At 41.7% G+C, this 17,084-nt stretch overlaps 1 long non-coding RNA gene across 6 annotated transcripts in view; it reads left to right on the forward strand.

Moving 5' to 3' along the window:
- The window catches only part of LOC135188577 (uncharacterized), a 228,745-nt gene that overhangs the window by 124,388 nt on the left and 87,273 nt on the right, over positions 1-17,084 (forward strand). The window contains exon 3 of one of the 6 annotated variants that reach the window (XR_010307743.1): positions 270-804. The exons of the other annotated variants lie outside the window; for them this stretch is intronic. This is a non-coding gene — a long non-coding RNA (uncharacterized LOC135188577). Of the gene's footprint in view, positions 1-269; positions 805-17,084 lie in introns of those variants that run through there. 6 annotated transcript variants of the gene reach the window in all.

Consider the following 17,084-nt stretch of genomic DNA (forward strand, 5'->3'; position numbering starts at 1 on the left):
ACCCCTGGTGAATGGAGCCCCTCTTCTATGGCATTCAGCCCGGGTTGTGTAAACTGTGGGGTGCCACTGGGGATGGGAGCCCGCGAGGCCGGCGGCAGGTCCGCGCCGACCCGCTTGTATTCACCCTGAATAGAAAGAGAAGGCCAAGCAATTTACTTCCCTGCCTTTCACCATGAGAGTGGCAGATTGAAGGTCACACTCGATTTGGCAGGACTTGAGTCGCTCTCTGTGCTGACGCCGAGTTAGACAGATGCAACATCTATTTGCAGGACTTCCAAGGAGGGGCCGTTTAATTGCCCTGCGCGCCGGCGTGCGTGCTCCCAGCCGCGCTTGCGTCCGGACAATGCTGGGCGAGATACTCCACTTGAAGGAAGCTGGCGGCATGCATTTTAAGCATCTGCTTTTAATGCACCTAATTTTTCACCAGTTTCACATCTTGGTATGTGCTCGGTTCTGCGTAGGATGCTATGGTGGTGGTGGCGGCTCTTGAGGTCTCACCGGTCTGGATTGAGCCTCGGATCAGATGACAACAAACAGCCTATTGTTGCAGATAGACCATTAAAAGTCTGGATTAAAATAATTGCATCTTCTGTAGACGTTCTACTTGTTCAGTCTGATAAGATGTGGCATTGTCTCCACATAACATTTGTCAGGAAGGTCCTGTCAATAACATTACGTTGATTGTGTGACACTATGTGTTCCTAGTTTGAATCCAAGGCTGACACACTCCTGACATAAGGAGGTTTGGTCGTGGCTGATTTCAGATGGCTGTATTAATAATCAACATCATTTCCTTATTAATTACATCCTTTGTGCATCCATATGGCTTAAATTAAATTTATCAGTCTTTTTTTTTTTTTTTTTTAAGTGGGACAATATTCTTTACAAACACATTCATTACAAAAATGTTTTGTGTGTTTTCCCCCAGTGCTCCCCCTGGGCATACTTTTTAGAGAGCTATAGAACAACTTCTCCTTTTTTATGTTTGTTTTTTATTATATGCTCCATGCCTGGCTAATGAAGGCCAAACCATGGACACGCAGAAGACTATGGAAAGTCAATGGAAAAACTCTCAATGACTTCAGTAGGACCAGGATTAAAGTGTGTGGTCTACACAAAATTTGATGGAATCCAGTCTGTTGGAAAATATTTTTCCATGGGATATTTTATAAGGTCATTTTAATTACGACCTGTGCAGAATTCTGTTGTTTGTGGTCACACGGAATCCACACTCATCATTTGTGAAGACAACACAATCTTTCCTTTAGGCAACATTTTTTATTTTTATAGAAGGAATAGATTGTGGATACTTGGGAAGGTCAAATCTAGGTCAGCATCAGTGCTCCAAGCAGTACTCTAAACACATGTTTACATCATTTGGAACCCATTATTCATGGTTTTATATTACTTATTGTGAAATCAACATCAACAGTTTTGTTTTGTTTTGTATTTAACTGGCAATATTTGAGTGTTAAACTTCACATCAACAGAGTGTGGGAGAAACAAACACGTACAATTACTAGACAAAATAGATTGGAAGTTGATGATCTTCTGTTGCCTGTGGAATCATGGATGTAGTGATGTGGTTTTCTTGGCTACTTCAAAGGAATCCACAAAAAAAGCACCTACTGAAAACAAAACCTATTGTCAGAAACTGTAAATTCCCTATACCTCTGTCTGTCTGCTAGGTCTTTGTAACAATTTAGAAAATTGTTTGAGGTCCACAAATTGAAGAATGTTGGAAGCCTCCAGTGAAGCATCTTTCACTATGCTATGGGTTACTTGGTGTAATTATTTGGTTCCTCTCCTTCCCGTCTTTAGCTAAATCTGATAAACCTGGCACCAAGCATCCAAACCTGCTCAGGGCTTGGTCACTGCACTGAAAGACAATAACTATGTGCTTTACTTAGCAGTTCCAAGCGTCTTAAACGGTTTGGTTTCACAAGCACATTTTCTAGACACAATGAAGCCGGCAGTGATGAGTTTTCTAGACATGGAAGTGGCAGGAGGCTCAGCATTTCACGCTGTCTGCAGTGCTCAGGAGTCACCAAATCCCCACTGTTAACTTCCGCTTCACATCACTCTTTGGTCTTCCTTTGGCCTCTCCTGCCCCTACAGAGTCAATGGGGGTTTTGTTCTTGGGAAACAGATCCCTGAGCAGGTCAAATAGGATTTTCTGACACCCAATAAGTGCAAGGAGAACAGAGGATGCTCAGTGTAAGGCACTATCGAGAGCAGGTTTAGATGACTCTTCCCTTGATAGTCTGGGGATATGTTTTGCTGCAGCCTCCTGCTGCTGAGCTCCAGCCGTGTGTCTCAGGATGTCTCTGGCTTTGGTTTCTCTTGCGCCATGGTACAGTGCATCCATAAGTGGGCAAGCAGCACACCGAGTCCATCTGAGATCACCCCCTGCTTCTGGTTCCTCACGCTTATTGCTCTCTGTCACCCAGCCAGCATAACACAAGGCATTGGGCACCTTCCTCCCAGGCAGACCTTTGCGTGGCCAGAGCTGGCGGCTTGGCGCTTCCCTGAGTACAAGAAGCAGGACTTGTGCCAGTGAGTTCAAAGAGCACTAGAAATGAAAGACAGTCTCAACCAGATTTCCCAAATTGCTCAGCACTCAGCAGTTCCCTTGCTGAGTCTGCACCTGAGTAAGTGGCTTGATTTTTCAGAGTTGCTCTCCAGCCTGTAAACTCTCGCTGTTCCTCATGATAAATAAGGTTTCAGTGGGAGTGTTGTCCATTAAGTACCTGGGAAACCTTCCCCAGTGTAGATACTGTTATTAGAATTACTGTTCTTTTATTTGTTCAAGCTGTTATTTGTTCCTATAAATATTCTGTGGTAAATTAATTCTAGTTCAGGAGATGAAGGAGGTTGGCTCTGTCATTTAGTACACCTAAAGGTAAACATCGCTGATAGAAATCTGTCAGAGGAAGTAAAACACAAAAGCCAGTTGAGTCTCAAGCGTGTTTTGCTCAGTATCGATCTTCCTGAAACTGGTTTTCAGCTGTTTCTTGCTTTCTGGAAGCAGAACAGCAACGGCAATGAAACAATTGCCGATCTTGTCCCCCACGGATGGCTCTGGGAAAAAAAATAAATGTTAAATTTAAATAATCATTTCTGCGCTGTTCCTGTTGTAGGTGGGGTTTGGAATGCGGAGCACAACAGCCCCTCGCATTTTTCCCTGATTATCTTTAATTACTTGTGAGGGCTGAGCAGCTCTACCCCCAGGCACTGCAGCCTGACAAGGAATCTTCTTTCAAGCCATTTATAGTGCATCGCATTATCAAGTAACTAACAGAGCAAAACTGACACGAAAAGAAAGTTCATTATTACTTTCATTATTGTCGAAAGAGTTTTATTTCACTTTTGAAGCCCTACTTTTACACACACTTTCTACTCTGAAAGTGTTGCCAGCATGGGGCTTCTCCCCTGCCCTGGAGGAAGCTTTGACGCTGCAGCACAGAGGAGCAGCGCCAGTGCCCAAACTCCTTCCCAAAAGGCTAATTGTGCTTTTAGAAAGCTCCCGCATCTGTGGCTTGAAGGTTTGACGGTACTCCTTTTTAACCCAGACTTTGGTGAGATAGAGAGAAGAGAAAATTATCTGCATTGAGGGGTTTTAGCCCTTCCCCACCCCCCTCATTCCTTCTGTGTTTTTCAAGGAAGATGTAGGCTCTGCGCTGTGATCTTAAGTTCACTGATGAGAGCTCTGCGGCTCTTGTGACTGTCACAGATACCTTAGAGGGAGGCAGGAGGACGTGGCATGTCTGGAGCTGACAGATCTGTGTCAAAGTGTCAACTTTGGACACAAAATCCCAGTGTGTTTGATATGAACCTTATTTGCTGAGGTTAACACAGCACAGGATAAATGTATTATGGGACGGTGGGAAGCCATGGAGGTTTAGTCTGTGAAAAGCATGCTACGGAGCCTGGCATTTAGCACATTCATCTTGATGAGTCTCCATCACAAAATCTCAACATAGCACACTCACGTAGTGAAGAACTGAGGCAGGATTACCAAAAACTTGGACTCTGAGGAAGACTAAAGAGTATATTCCTCCTCCTCCTCTGAGCCTAATGGATCACCTACGTCCTGAACAGACTTGTGTTAAACCAGATGAGATTGCTAATCAGAGTTTATAATCTGAGTTACTCTCTTGGAGTTGGATGCTGGAACAGGTATTATCTGTTAAAATACCACTTCACGCCAGCTCTACCCACCTCATAGTACAGAATTATCCTTCCGTACTATTTGCATGTGCCACTGCCTGGAAAATCTGAACAACGTGCTTCTCTCGTGTGATGGAGAATTCAGATAAACATCTTCCACTTTGCTTAATTCTTTTGAGGTGAAAAATGTTCACAGTGTTACCAGAGTGCAGCGATGGCTGTGCGAAGTCTCGGCTGTAGAAGAGTGGAACTCTTGGCAAATAGTTTTGGTACGGCCACTGAAGCTGCAGAATAGATCTGCAGTTCATGGCATGCAGATGCTTTCTCCAAGAAAGCTGGCATTTAGAAACATGTGCTCATCATACTTTTAACCCCTTCACATTTCACAGATCTGGCTCAAATCGCTAACAAAATCTAGTGGTCAGAATGAAGGCACTGCTGTTGTATGCATAATTACTTACTAATCTAGGCATGTATTTCTCGTGCTTTAAGAGTGCCAGCTTCCATATGCAGTTTATTTGACCTATGTGCTTTTAAAACTGGATTTTTATTTTTTTTTACTGCATCTGTGGGCATGTTAATCAAGCCTTAATAGGCAGATGGAAGTATTTGCAAACCCTCTTATTTGTCTTCTTTTCAGTACTGTGGTTTATCAAGTATCTCATGAGCAAATTGAAAAGCCAGCCTGTGTGTACAGATACTTTGAATCTCAATGCATACTGAACACATCAGTCAGTTATGTCATGTCTTCAGTTAATGTCTCGCACTGTCTGATGACAGTGTTTGCAGGCAGGAAGGATATAAGCATGTCCAGATACAGGTTAAATGTGACCGAGCATATGCCCATGTTATAATGTCAGCAGCAGTGTCAGCCTCAGCACTCTCCTCAATGACTCATTCCACCTCTATATGTCATAAGTTCACGGCTATGGCTTTTTCCCTTTCTGCACAAAGATGACGCAGGTAACTGGCAATCAGGTGGAGTCGTGAACTTTGCAGATCATTTTTGGGAAACCTCATTTAAAAGCAGAGCTTTGAAACCAGCTTATTAAAACTCTCTCACACAGTACTTCTGCCTATTCTTACCTCCAGGACTGTTTTATTTACGTATTTGCTAATCATGGGAAAGATCGATTCAAGAGTAAGATTGAAGAAATCTTCTCTAAATTGCTAGAAGAGTGAAGTTACTCTTCATACTTAGAAGCAGAATGCTTTTGGAACAAGTGTTTTCCCAAGAAAACTTCATAGCACTACAGGATAAGGAGGCAGCACAAGCTACATGACAGCTTGCAGCTTTTCAGCTAGCAGAAGAGCAAAACAGGGGACTGGCAGCAGTTACTTTGCAAACCCAATTCATATACACCTTGGAGCTGACAGTAATTATGCCAATCCAAAATTCTCAGACAATTTTACTGCAGCTCTTATATTTGAGATCAACATTGTTCACAAAGTTCTTGCATTCTTCTGAATGTGTTTGGGAGCGTGTGGGGGGCAGGGGGGATGTTGGGGTTTTTTTGTTGTTGGCTTGTTTTTCTGGTTTGGTTTGTTTTTTTCTGTGACAATGGAGGGTCAGAATATTTCCTGTCCCTCTGACCCAGAGTAATTTGAAGAATCAGAAAATGGCAGGATTACAGGTCAAGACAGACAAGCTGTATCACAAAGCTACCGCTAGGGAAGGCAGGATATATTATGCAAGTTGAGGGTGTCTTGAAATGCCAATATAAATAAGCAGAGTAGAGCTGCCAAAAAACAATTTTCCCCTTTATTATTCCACCTTTTCAATTCTAATTATTTTTTTTTTAACAAGGCTAATGGCCTATAGCTATAGGATGAGAAGATAGGGCTAAGATAATGACAGCATCATTATAAAATGAAAAACGCTGTGTAAAAAGGTGAGATAGTAGAGGTGAAGCACATTTAGCAGAGCTACTTTACAGTACCTTTAGCTGCAAGCTAGTAAGATGAGTCTTGACTGGTTCTCCCAGAAACTTTGGCAACTTCTTTTCTGTTTTGAGAGAAACAAGAGTCTGTGCTGAGCAAACTGGGTTGGGTTGGGCTGCAAAGACTGGGCTGTCATAGCTATGCTCCAGGAGGAGGGCTTGAAAGGCAGGACAGTGACATCTTGGGCTTTGAAACTCTTGCACAGGGATTTCATAACAAGTCAGGAAAAATTGTCTCTACATTTGGGACCCATGGACCTTTGTGCTCTGCTGCTGACCTCCAATGATCCTGACTGCCAAGAGTCACTCTAGAAGGAGCAGGTTGGTAGCTGTAGGATAGCTGGGCAGCTTGGGAATATCCACGCCAGCCATAACAAGTTAAACGGGATGTTTGAAGCATTCATCACACGGCATAAAGGTGCTCCTGGTAGGTTTGTTTGCCTTTTGCAAAAACAGACCATTTGGCCACATGCAGCTCTAAGCTGCATCGCTTCCACTTTGGCCTGTCTTTGACACACTTAAAAGCTACCTAACTTAATAACTCTTAATAGCTACTGAGGACCAAAGGAAGCTTTGACTTTCATGACTATAATACTTCTCCATCTATGGCCAGTATGGCGCTTCAGAGTAGAAACAGAACATGGGCACATAACCCCCCCAGCTTTCTGAAATATCTGCTCTGTGCATTCACCACAGGGCATTTTAAATAATGCCAAACAGCAAAAAAAAGAAAAATGTCTTAATCCCTCTTAGGTGTACAGAACAAATCTAGAGGAGTTTGCATCCTCACTGCTACAAAATGTTTCTTTCTTTCTTAAGTGCACCCTCCCTCACAGCACTTCTGTTTGACCTGGTGTCTGTTTTCAAAACGCTTTTGCCTCTGGCTTTCGCTTGCCCACTCTGCTCCTCTATGCACCCAGCAGCCAGGCAGCTGCTGCTAGAAGCAGCAGTAACATTCTCCAACCTTCTCGTTCAAGTTTGTGAATAGCTTTAAATTAGCACCACCAACATGATATTGGCTTTATGTTGCCAGAATCTGCCTGCAGAATTTGCCTCTACAAGAAGGCCATTTCCAGATGAGGTGAAGAACAGACCCAGCTGCATATTCAGATTTATTTGATAGGGGATAAAATTTCTTCTTATTTCTTGAGGATCCTGCTCATGTTTGAAAGACCTAGACACTGCTCCAGTGATTGGCACAGGTTAAAAAATAAAAAGGAAGGAGGGGAAGAAACGCTTTGTACAATGCAGTTTATTTTCTGAAAGCAAACAACTAATTGCATGTGGGATCACTCAAGAGTGTGCAGTTAAAAAAAAAAATAAAAAGGAGCTGATGTAACTGTTACATTCTCAACAGTATAGTCTTGTGAATAACTAGACAGACCTATTCATTATTTGCTTCCAAATATATCTCCTCTCAAACGATTCTTCTGTTTGGGGCAATCTCTATTAATAGAGACCAAGGAGAATAATGTCATCGTTGTCTCTTTCTAAGACATGTCCTTATTGTGTTTTGGACAATGAGATCATTTATGATGATGAGGTAACTCATTCTGAATCCTGAAAATGTAATTTCAGATGAACTGTGAGTAGTTTTGCTAGCTGTTGAAATGTCTTTGCGACCTAATTTCCAGTTTACAATAAGCAGCATTCTAGCATTGGTGTAAACAGAAGCTTAGGCATCTGCATGCTTGTTTGAATGGGGGGCAGAAGAGAAAGAACAAAAACTCCTAAATAGCATGTCATGTCTGCGAACTCTGCTCATTTTGATATGCCACATTCATATATTCGTCTTGGGAGAGCAGAACAAGGAGATAACGGACACATGACTGTGCCACTTCAGCTGAGCAAGCTGCCACGCAGCAGTGCGGGTGCCAAAGTGCCGCAGCAAGAGCAGTGGGCGGGGATCAGCTGAGCTGCAGCAGCAGCACCCAGACACGCTTCAGCCTAAAGTTGCTCCAAATGCAGCACACACCAAGTGGCTTTTCTGAATCTCACAGCTGCTGCTCTCTATCCGTGACAAGCTGCCCATTTGTGAGAGCAAAATCCAGTCTCCTCCCTTCCGATATCTCTTATTTTTTTGAAGAAGTCAAAGATTGGGATTTACAACAGAGCCCATTATAAAGGGCTCATAAACCTCTCAGGCCCGCAGATTATAAGCAGGCAATTAAAGTTAAGCACCCGCTTAAGTGTTTCGCTGATAGGCACCGTGCTCTACCCTGAATCTGTGGGGCAGTAGCTGTGGAAGCATGGTTTCAGTGGTCCCCTCCTCCTGAGATGATGCATGTGCATGGTCAGCTCCTCTGACAGGTGTTCCACCACGGGCAGAGGAAACCCTATGCACTGGAGTGAGGTGTTCCCATGCCACTTTATAGATATCCATAACATGTTACATTTGTATAACCACTTGAGGTGACAATAATTTCTGTCCCTGACTGACCCTTCCTTGTACAGGCACAGCTCCCTTTAGTTCATTAAATGAATTTCATCTGAAAGAAACAAAACAAAGCTACGGATTTTCTCTCATACAGATAACACAGGGAGCAAAGACTCTGCATTGACATCCTCTTTTATTTGTATTTGAATGGCAGAGAAGTTAAAGGGGAAAACAACTTAAATTTCAGCCAGGTGTCCTGGCTTTGGCTGTTCTGTTGGGATATACCCTCATTTATTACATTATCCTTTAATTTTTACAATTGGGCTAGAAAAACTAACAAAATGAGGAGAGAAGGATGCAAGAGCTTGACTCAGCACGGGTATTGATGTGGTTTAAGGCTCTGTTTAAACTAAGCTCATGTAAACCATTGTGCTGATATAAGTAAGTATGTTTAAGTCTGCTGCTGCCAACCATTTTCAGCTGCAATTTACAGCTGCGCTGTAAATTAACCAATGCAGCTAAACTCCTATAAACTAGGTTAAGTTTATTTCAAGGGTATTTTCACATAAAGCTCTATTGCTTTAATTATCTATTTTAAAACCACATAATTTTGTTAATCCAGTGTAACTTTTTATATGTAAAGTAGCCTTAAGAAAATTGACAGAGAGCTCTGTCAGTGTTTTTGCTTCAATGGATGTTTGGAGTAACTTTCTTTACAGTTACATTTAAGAGTAGAATTTGTCCTCTTCTACTAGAATATGGTGGGAATAACCCCATATTTCATCAATTTGGTATGATTGCAGTGTTCCGTGAAGAGTGAGAAACAGGTTTTTGTGTATTCATCCTCTGAAGAAAAATGTTTTCACTTTTTCATATCAATCTGCTTAAAACCCTCAACCAAACAAGCAAACAACCCCCCAGAAAACCACACACTAACTTCCAAGATATTTCAACATTAAAAGCTCTAGGGAGGAAGGCTTTCACCTAAACACAATAAAAGCATTAGTCTGTCAAGGCTTTCTTTTTACACTTATGTTCCGTGATGAAGTTCTATCCCCTGTGTTTTATATACCCAGTGATTTATTTCCCCTTCTCTACCCAAATAACCGTGGATGAGAAAGCCACCACCAAGAGCAGCTACTTTAAGTGAAAACACCAGTGTGGAAGATGGATAGGAGTTTTGCTGAGACAGTCTTGGCTGGAGAAAACACACCTAATAATTATAACAGAGTCTCTGGCAAGGGGAACTTAGGTGAGCTCTTTCTTTAGCTCTTGTAAACGAGTATTTCCACCAATACTATTGGAGTGACAATGACTTTGCACCACTTTGAGGCCAGGCCCGTTTGTATCTCTATCAGTGCTAGCTTAACAGTGCTGGATTGCTGGCTTCATTCTATTAGGCTATTTACAAAATGATTGTAATTAACTATATGATGACTTAATAAATGTGTAAGATAAATTCTTCTTGGCTGGGAAGCAAAAATGGTTGGCAGCTTCTGCTTGCTTAAATTAAAACAAGAAGTTGCTTTGACATTACATTTCCAAACAGGCAAAAACTTGCATTGCCATTTGGAGTGGTAAAATGAAACCATGACAATATTGTTGTTTGAGTGGGTGGTGCTGGAAATTGTTTTACTTAAACTTCTCATTTATTCACAAAAAGCAGCCTATTGTTTTCTTTCCAGCATGTGTGAAGAGGTAACATGGCTGTCCATCCACGATTATTTACCAGCCAAACTCAGAATCTCTGTACATACAGAGTATCTGTGAGCCCCTGTGTGCATTTGGATGAGTTGAGTGAACACTTCCTCTCCAATTCTCTCTCTCGTTGACTGGTTGCTCTGCTGCATTTGCACTCAAGCCAACTGGTCTGCTTTGAAAGAAATAATAATGTGGTTTAAAAAAAAAAAAAAAAGCAATATAATTATTTTAAACATTTTCTTTGTAAAGTTTTTCTCCAGCTGTAGCTAATTTCTGTCTGATTAGTCTGACCTTTCACCCTATGAGGAAGTAGTTTAGCAAAAAGGATAAGTGCGGTCACAGTATGTATGTGTGTGTGCGTGCACATGTATGGAATCATCTCTTTCTTGCTTTTTATGTTCAGCATGGAGAAGTTCTGATTATAAATATTGATGTGCATTCTTTCTGTGCTAAAGTTCACCACAACTGTTTGAAATTATGCACCTTTTGCTCTCACAAAAGATTTTCATGAATGCACAAGAAAATATCTTTTTTCACCCCCTTTTTTCCCCCCTAAGTCTTACTATAACAAATTAAAGTACGCAGGTTGGTTTTTGCCTTTTCTTCTGAATTCATTCTTGTATTTTAAAGCCATCTATTTACTGGCCAGGCATTACAGAAATCTAAATCTTTGCTTGTGGTTATAAAATGAATGTTTTTCACATGATGGTGCTGAAATACCAGATCTGCAGTGCTAACACCAAAGGAGATGACAGCTGAGAAAGAAGATGGCTCTTCTATCTCTCTTACCTAGCAGATGTCCTGAGCTTTTGTTTTTTGTCCCAGGCATATGTCAACTATTTTGCCTGTCCTAGGTCTTGTGGAGGGGAAGCACTTGCTGATTTGTGTCTTACAAAATGTCTTCATTGTTGCCTCTGCTGTTTGAGTGTACAATGATTTGCAAATAGCATGTCCTGAGTTCTGACTTGATAAGTATTTGTATGAAATGTTTGATGCCCCAGTGTTTGAAAGCTTGGGGTGCTCACCCTCTTCCAGAGGCTGCACAGCTGGATTGTTCCAAATCTAGAGCTGAACTTCTGTAGTTCATGGGTTCATAAGAACCAGTGCTGAGACACCAGCTCAGATTTAATCTGGAGCTGCTTTTCAAATGACATGAGTTACAGGAAATTGCTGGCAGAAAGATGACTCAGTTGCTGTCCCTTGCACTTTGACTTGAAGTGTGTGGTGCTACAGACTTACTGAGAGCAATTGTTGAGGAATTTGTAACTGAATGTCAGTGGGGAACTGATCAGCTGTTGCTGTGATGCTTTTATGGCACTCTAAGCTCTAATTGGTACAGTCTTTAAATGGCATCTTTTATAGGTAGTCTCTTTTGGCACTAGGTCAAGTACATGAAAAATAAATCCAGTCTGTGAATAGGGACAGCTGGAGAGGTGTACTCCAAGCCAAGGGCAGTTTAATCAAATGAATTCATGCAGACTGCTTCTCTAGATAGTGTGGCAATCTTCTGCTGAGTTTCAGAAACTTGCAAGATTTGTGAGTGAATACAGGTGACTCAGGGGCACTATTGAGACACTTTTCCAGCATACAGGGATACAGTTAAAAGACACAAAGCTCTTCTGAAGCTGAGGAATGGGAACAGAACATAACGTGAAAAAGGCCAAGGAACTCAATGAATGTTTTTCTAGATTGGTATTTACTAGTAAGGTATGCCCTTAGAAATTCCAGGTCCTTGGACTGGAGGGAAAATCCTGAGCAAGGAAGACTCTCACTTTGCTGGAGATGGATCAGGTTAGGGAACATTTAAACAAACCATGTATACAGAAGTCCATGTGGCTTGAAGGAATGGGATCATAGCAGCTTAGGGAGCCAGCTGACATCCTGGGGATGTCAGTCTCAAAAATCTCAGAACATCTGAGCTTGGAAGGGTTCTCTGGAGGTCATCTGGTCTCTCTCTGAAAGATAGTGCAGTCCAGGGGAGATTCCTTAAGACTGCACTGCAAATGCTGCTGTTTAATGGACAGCTCAGATGGCTTCTTGAAACTTTCATGTTTCTCTTTTTTTTTTTTTTCCTCTAAAATGTGTATTTTTCTCAGTCTTGTGCTATTGATTTGGAGTCTTCACTCCTTGGAAACCTTGGATAGTGAATTTTCTTGCATCTTATACTTCCATAGTGCTCAATAATAATGTGAGAATACTATGAAAATACAGCTCTTGTGGCTGCTGGTTGATGTCAGCATATAAAACTAAGTTACATAAATGTCCTTTAATCTCCAGGTGACCCTTCTCCACTAAATGCTTAAAATCTGCAAGTGTTGTTGCCTTCAGATGTGCCTTAATATTGGCAGCAATGCCTTGCAGATGGAAAAGCAGCCAATATTAAGTTCCAATGAAATTACTTTTTTTTATGACTACATCCCATATTTTAACTCTGCAGTGAGTTTTTCATTTGGGAAGAGTCTTTCCATGGCTTGACAACAAGGAGACAAGCTTTGTACCTGTGTTTCAGGGCACATATTGGTGTATGTTAGTGACTGGCACTGCAGGAAGATGATGAGTTGTGAGAATCTTGCCCAAAGCACACAAGCAAAGTTCACGTTAGGAACCCACTTAAATTGAAGCACAGCTTGGCACACTCAGCAACAGTTCAAAATCCAGTCTTGTGTTGTCACAATTTTTCTGTCATTAGCTTAATGCTAGTGTGAATTTTGTATGCTGTCAGCCCCTCTTTACTTACTGAGAGGAATTTTGTGTTGTTGCTCCTGTTACATCAAGAGCCCCAGAGTTGTAAAGCTGCTAGCAGCGGCGTGGATCCGCTGCTTAGTTACCAGAATGGTGAAAGCTGCTCACAAAGTAGTCTAATTTCAGCATCTGTCTCAGAGATGAGGCTGATCAACAGAAGAGTTCATTTGATTGCTTTGGAAAAAAAAATAAGTGCTGGCTTATGACACATAAGGCATAAATTAAATCATAACTAGATCAAGATTGCTGACAAGAAGCGTTGACAGGTGTTGTGAATAAGTTGACACAAGGATACTGCCCTGTGTAACAGTTGTCAGTCATCGGCCAGTTTTGAGGTTCTGCTGTGGCTAATGGGGAATGGTTACTAGAAACACGTAGGAACTGTTATTAACAGTCACATCATCAAGAAAAAAAAAATCTGGTACAAATATTTGCTGCAGACACATCCAATACAGTGGTATTAGTCCAAGTAACATAAAAATAATGCAGGTTTATTCAGTGCAGTGGTTAAGAAACTATTTCTAATTAAGATATTGGTCTAGGACTAGGAAGATCTGAGCTTGCATTCTGACACAGCCTGCTCTGTGACCCTGGGCAAAATGTGTCACCTCTTTGCACATCAGCTCTGAGACCAGGATGATATTTCTGTTGTCTGTCTTGCCTGTTTAGGCTGTTAGCTCACTGGTGCATTGCCTGACCCGTCTATGGAGCCTCGCACCTGGCACACCTGATTTTCTCTGCTGTAATCCACAACATACAAAACTATTACAATACTGGTGGGGAGGAAAGTACACTCCTCACCCCAAAGGACTTCACAAACTCACAATAATGATAACTCATGCTGATGGTGTAGGACTGATATTGCATATGCAACAAGATGATAAGCCTGTGCCATTATTTAATAGATACAAACTAATGCCAAAAATATATAGATTAAATTCTGTCATCTCTATTGACATGTTTGACCCAATCCCTTTGTTGGATACTGTGGTCTCTGCTGCAGTTTGAGATGCAGAAAATATGAGCTCTCTGCCTGCAGCACTTCACAAGGATGTTTGTGGACAGAAAAATGGATGGGGATAAATATCTGCCAGTCAGACCCCTCTCAGCATCTTTCTTCAGAGAAATGCATCATTATATTTGAACTGTGCTGTTTATGAAGTATCATTAGCATTATTCAGTTACTGACTTCAGATGTCTTCTTCTGTGGTCAGAGCAATCATTATAGGTTTATCTAAGAAGAGCTGTGACAGATGTCATAGTTTGTTACAGTCACTGTATGCCAGATTTAGCCTCCGGTTACATACTGCTTGAGTACTTTCTCTAAAAGCATCTTGTGAGTACCCTGCAGTAGAAACAAGCGACAAGGACTTGGGATATATTTGTGACATTGAATGGATGCATTTTTAGGATGAGATTGTGATAAGCAGGCAAACAAAGAGGCAACGAATACTTGCACAAAGCCACTTTTCTACGTTTTCTTAGCTGCATCCTTTGATTCACATGATGCACTAATAGTAGTCAAGTGCTGCAAATCTGGGGTCAAAGGGGTTTTTTTGTTTGGTGTTTTCCTTTTTGTTTCACACTGCAAAACTATTACACTAATTTCATATGATCTTATCTGTACTTGCCTCATAGTTTAAACTGTTGCATTAAGTGTTGTGGTGAATTTTGAAGGTGATGAAAGAAAAAATGGAGCAAATAAGCATGGCTTGTCACACAGCGACTCAGGATCCACCTGACTCTGTTGTGAATTGGTTTTGGTCTTCAGCTACAGAATATATAACTAGACACAGACCACCCTATTGGACTGGCCACTATATAAATACAAGCAGTAAACTGAAGGATCTGGGGCTGGCTATAAAGATGGGATCTGGTGTTATCACATGCACTAAACAGGTTTTGTGTGTTACCAGATGTGTTTCATTTTAGGGGCAACTAATGCCTTTCCCAAAGCAGAAACCTCCCTTTTCCCTTTCCTGTCCATGCTGGAGATGCTCCCACATCAAATTGTACTTTTATTGACTGGTTAAAGAGCCATGTTTTGAATTGATGTCATGGTGCTTGTTACATATGTAAGTCAGGAGTTACAAGCTGGCAGCAGTCACTCAAGTGCTGTGTTCCAGGTCAGTTAACAAGCACTCGTGAGGAGGACATGTAAATACCATATGTTAAGTATGACTGATGAAAACAAATACACAAAACCCTGGAGAACTCATTGGTGTCATCATAAACCTCAGAAATTCTTTCCTGCCCACTAGAGAGGGAAGTGAGAAAATGAGTGACAGAGCATGGATTACCAATTATAGCTCACACTCCAGTATTCAATTACTGCTTCTGAAGTTGTGAGAAAGGATGCCACAGTGTCTGCTCTCCAGATCTAGTGGCCTGTGTAAGAGAACATAACTGTGAAGAAACTCTCTTCTCAAAAATAGTGCTTCTGCAAGTACCTTTAAGAAAGAATCAGACACAGGATATTAACCATCTGGCCAAATGATCCATAGGATGCTTCTCTCCTCCAGAATAACTGCATTCTTCTGCAAAGGCTGCTTGTCCCATTGATGCTTTCTAAGGGACACTGCTGCCATTCCCTCCTTAATTAGGAGATTAGGAGAATTCTTTGACTGAAAATTAAGAATCACTATGGCTTATTTTTATCACTAAAAGATCACTCCAGCAACTTCCTCCAGGAAATTGCAAAGGGAAGTCATTATGTGAAGGGGGCTGGGGAGGCAAAAGCCAGCTAGAATGTGCATATGAACCCCAGATGAAATGGGTCCTAAGTCTGTGAGGGGGGCAAAAGGGGTGTTTACTAGGTCATTTACCATGTTCTTGTTTTTAAAGTTTCCTTTTCCACGATTACTTGTTGACCTTAATTGTTTCCATGCCCATGAGATAAGTCTTTGTACTTCCTACGGAGGCTTAACAGAGAGGTCTGGGGATTGCTCTTGCTAATTGCCCTGTATTCCTTCATTTCCCTTGAGTGTCTGTGGCGAGTCTATTCCCACATATGCTACCAAAATCCATTTTAATAGAAGGGGCAGCAATACACAGCTGACGACATATGTTTAGCTGCATTCAGTACTCGCTGAAGCATGCCTATCATGTTACATAAAAGGAGAAGGTCAGTACAAAACAAACAGCTTTTTACAAGCTACGGCTTAAGGATCCTGTCCTAAAGAGTGCTTACATTTCAGCTTACATTTCAGAGAGAGACAAATAAGCTTGTCGTGGAGCTCTGTTCTCTGTCTAGGCTTTTTCTCTCTTTTTTTCCTCCTTTTTCCCCCTTCTTCCTTTTTTTTTTTTTCTTTTTTTTTTTTTTTTTTTTTTTTTTAGCTTTTGCATACATTAGACATGCTGTTAGTCTCCCGGGACAACCTGTGTTAAAACATTCTCTTTTGGCAGAAAGAGAGCTCTCTAGGACCCAATCCTTAGCTTCTCTGAAACACCAGAGCAGGCTATAGCACAGAAGCAGTTCCCCTGGCCCTGCAAGCACCTGCTGTGAGAGGGCAGCCCTGGGATCTCCACGACATAGGCTTTCACAGTACTGTCTGCTGGGCTTGGAGAAGTTGATCTATCAACACCATAAAATAAATAACAGCTAGGCAAGGAGGTAGTTTTCCTTAAGGAAAACTTGGGCTAGGTTTGTTGGAATTGCTTATTTCCTTTTGATTCTTTTAACTTTTTTTTTCCCCTTCCAACTGACCCAGAACCAAAGCATGGATGACCCAGAGAAGGTTTTGCAAGGTGCCAAGGCCATTTGGGCCCTCAGGTCCCATTACTTTTAACAGGAGTGATGCACATCAGTCCTTGTCTGTGTGCTTTCTTGAATCTAGAAGGAGACATGGAAGAGAACACGCATAGAGCTCTTTGCTGGGTGCTGGAGTAGGTGAATTTAAACCTTGCTTCACATCTTCCAGCTTCAAACAGGGACAGTCTCAGACTAATAAATCACAGCCACAGCTGAATTTATTCCAGCCACGTGTCTGCAGAGTGTGTCCAAGGGTATCTGCCTGTGCTGACCCATTTGGCGTCTGCACAGACCCTGATCTGAAGGTAGGTTGGAGTCAGATTGCTCATGGCCCTGGAACCCACTGCGGGAGCAAGATATTTCTTCCTGAGATCAATTCTTGTGCAATGTAGCTCAGTACATC

This window comes from Pogoniulus pusillus, chromosome 29 (assembly GCF_015220805.1).
Source record: "Pogoniulus pusillus isolate bPogPus1 chromosome 29, bPogPus1.pri, whole genome shotgun sequence".
In the NCBI taxonomy this organism is placed as follows: domain Eukaryota; kingdom Metazoa; phylum Chordata; class Aves; order Piciformes; family Lybiidae; genus Pogoniulus; species Pogoniulus pusillus.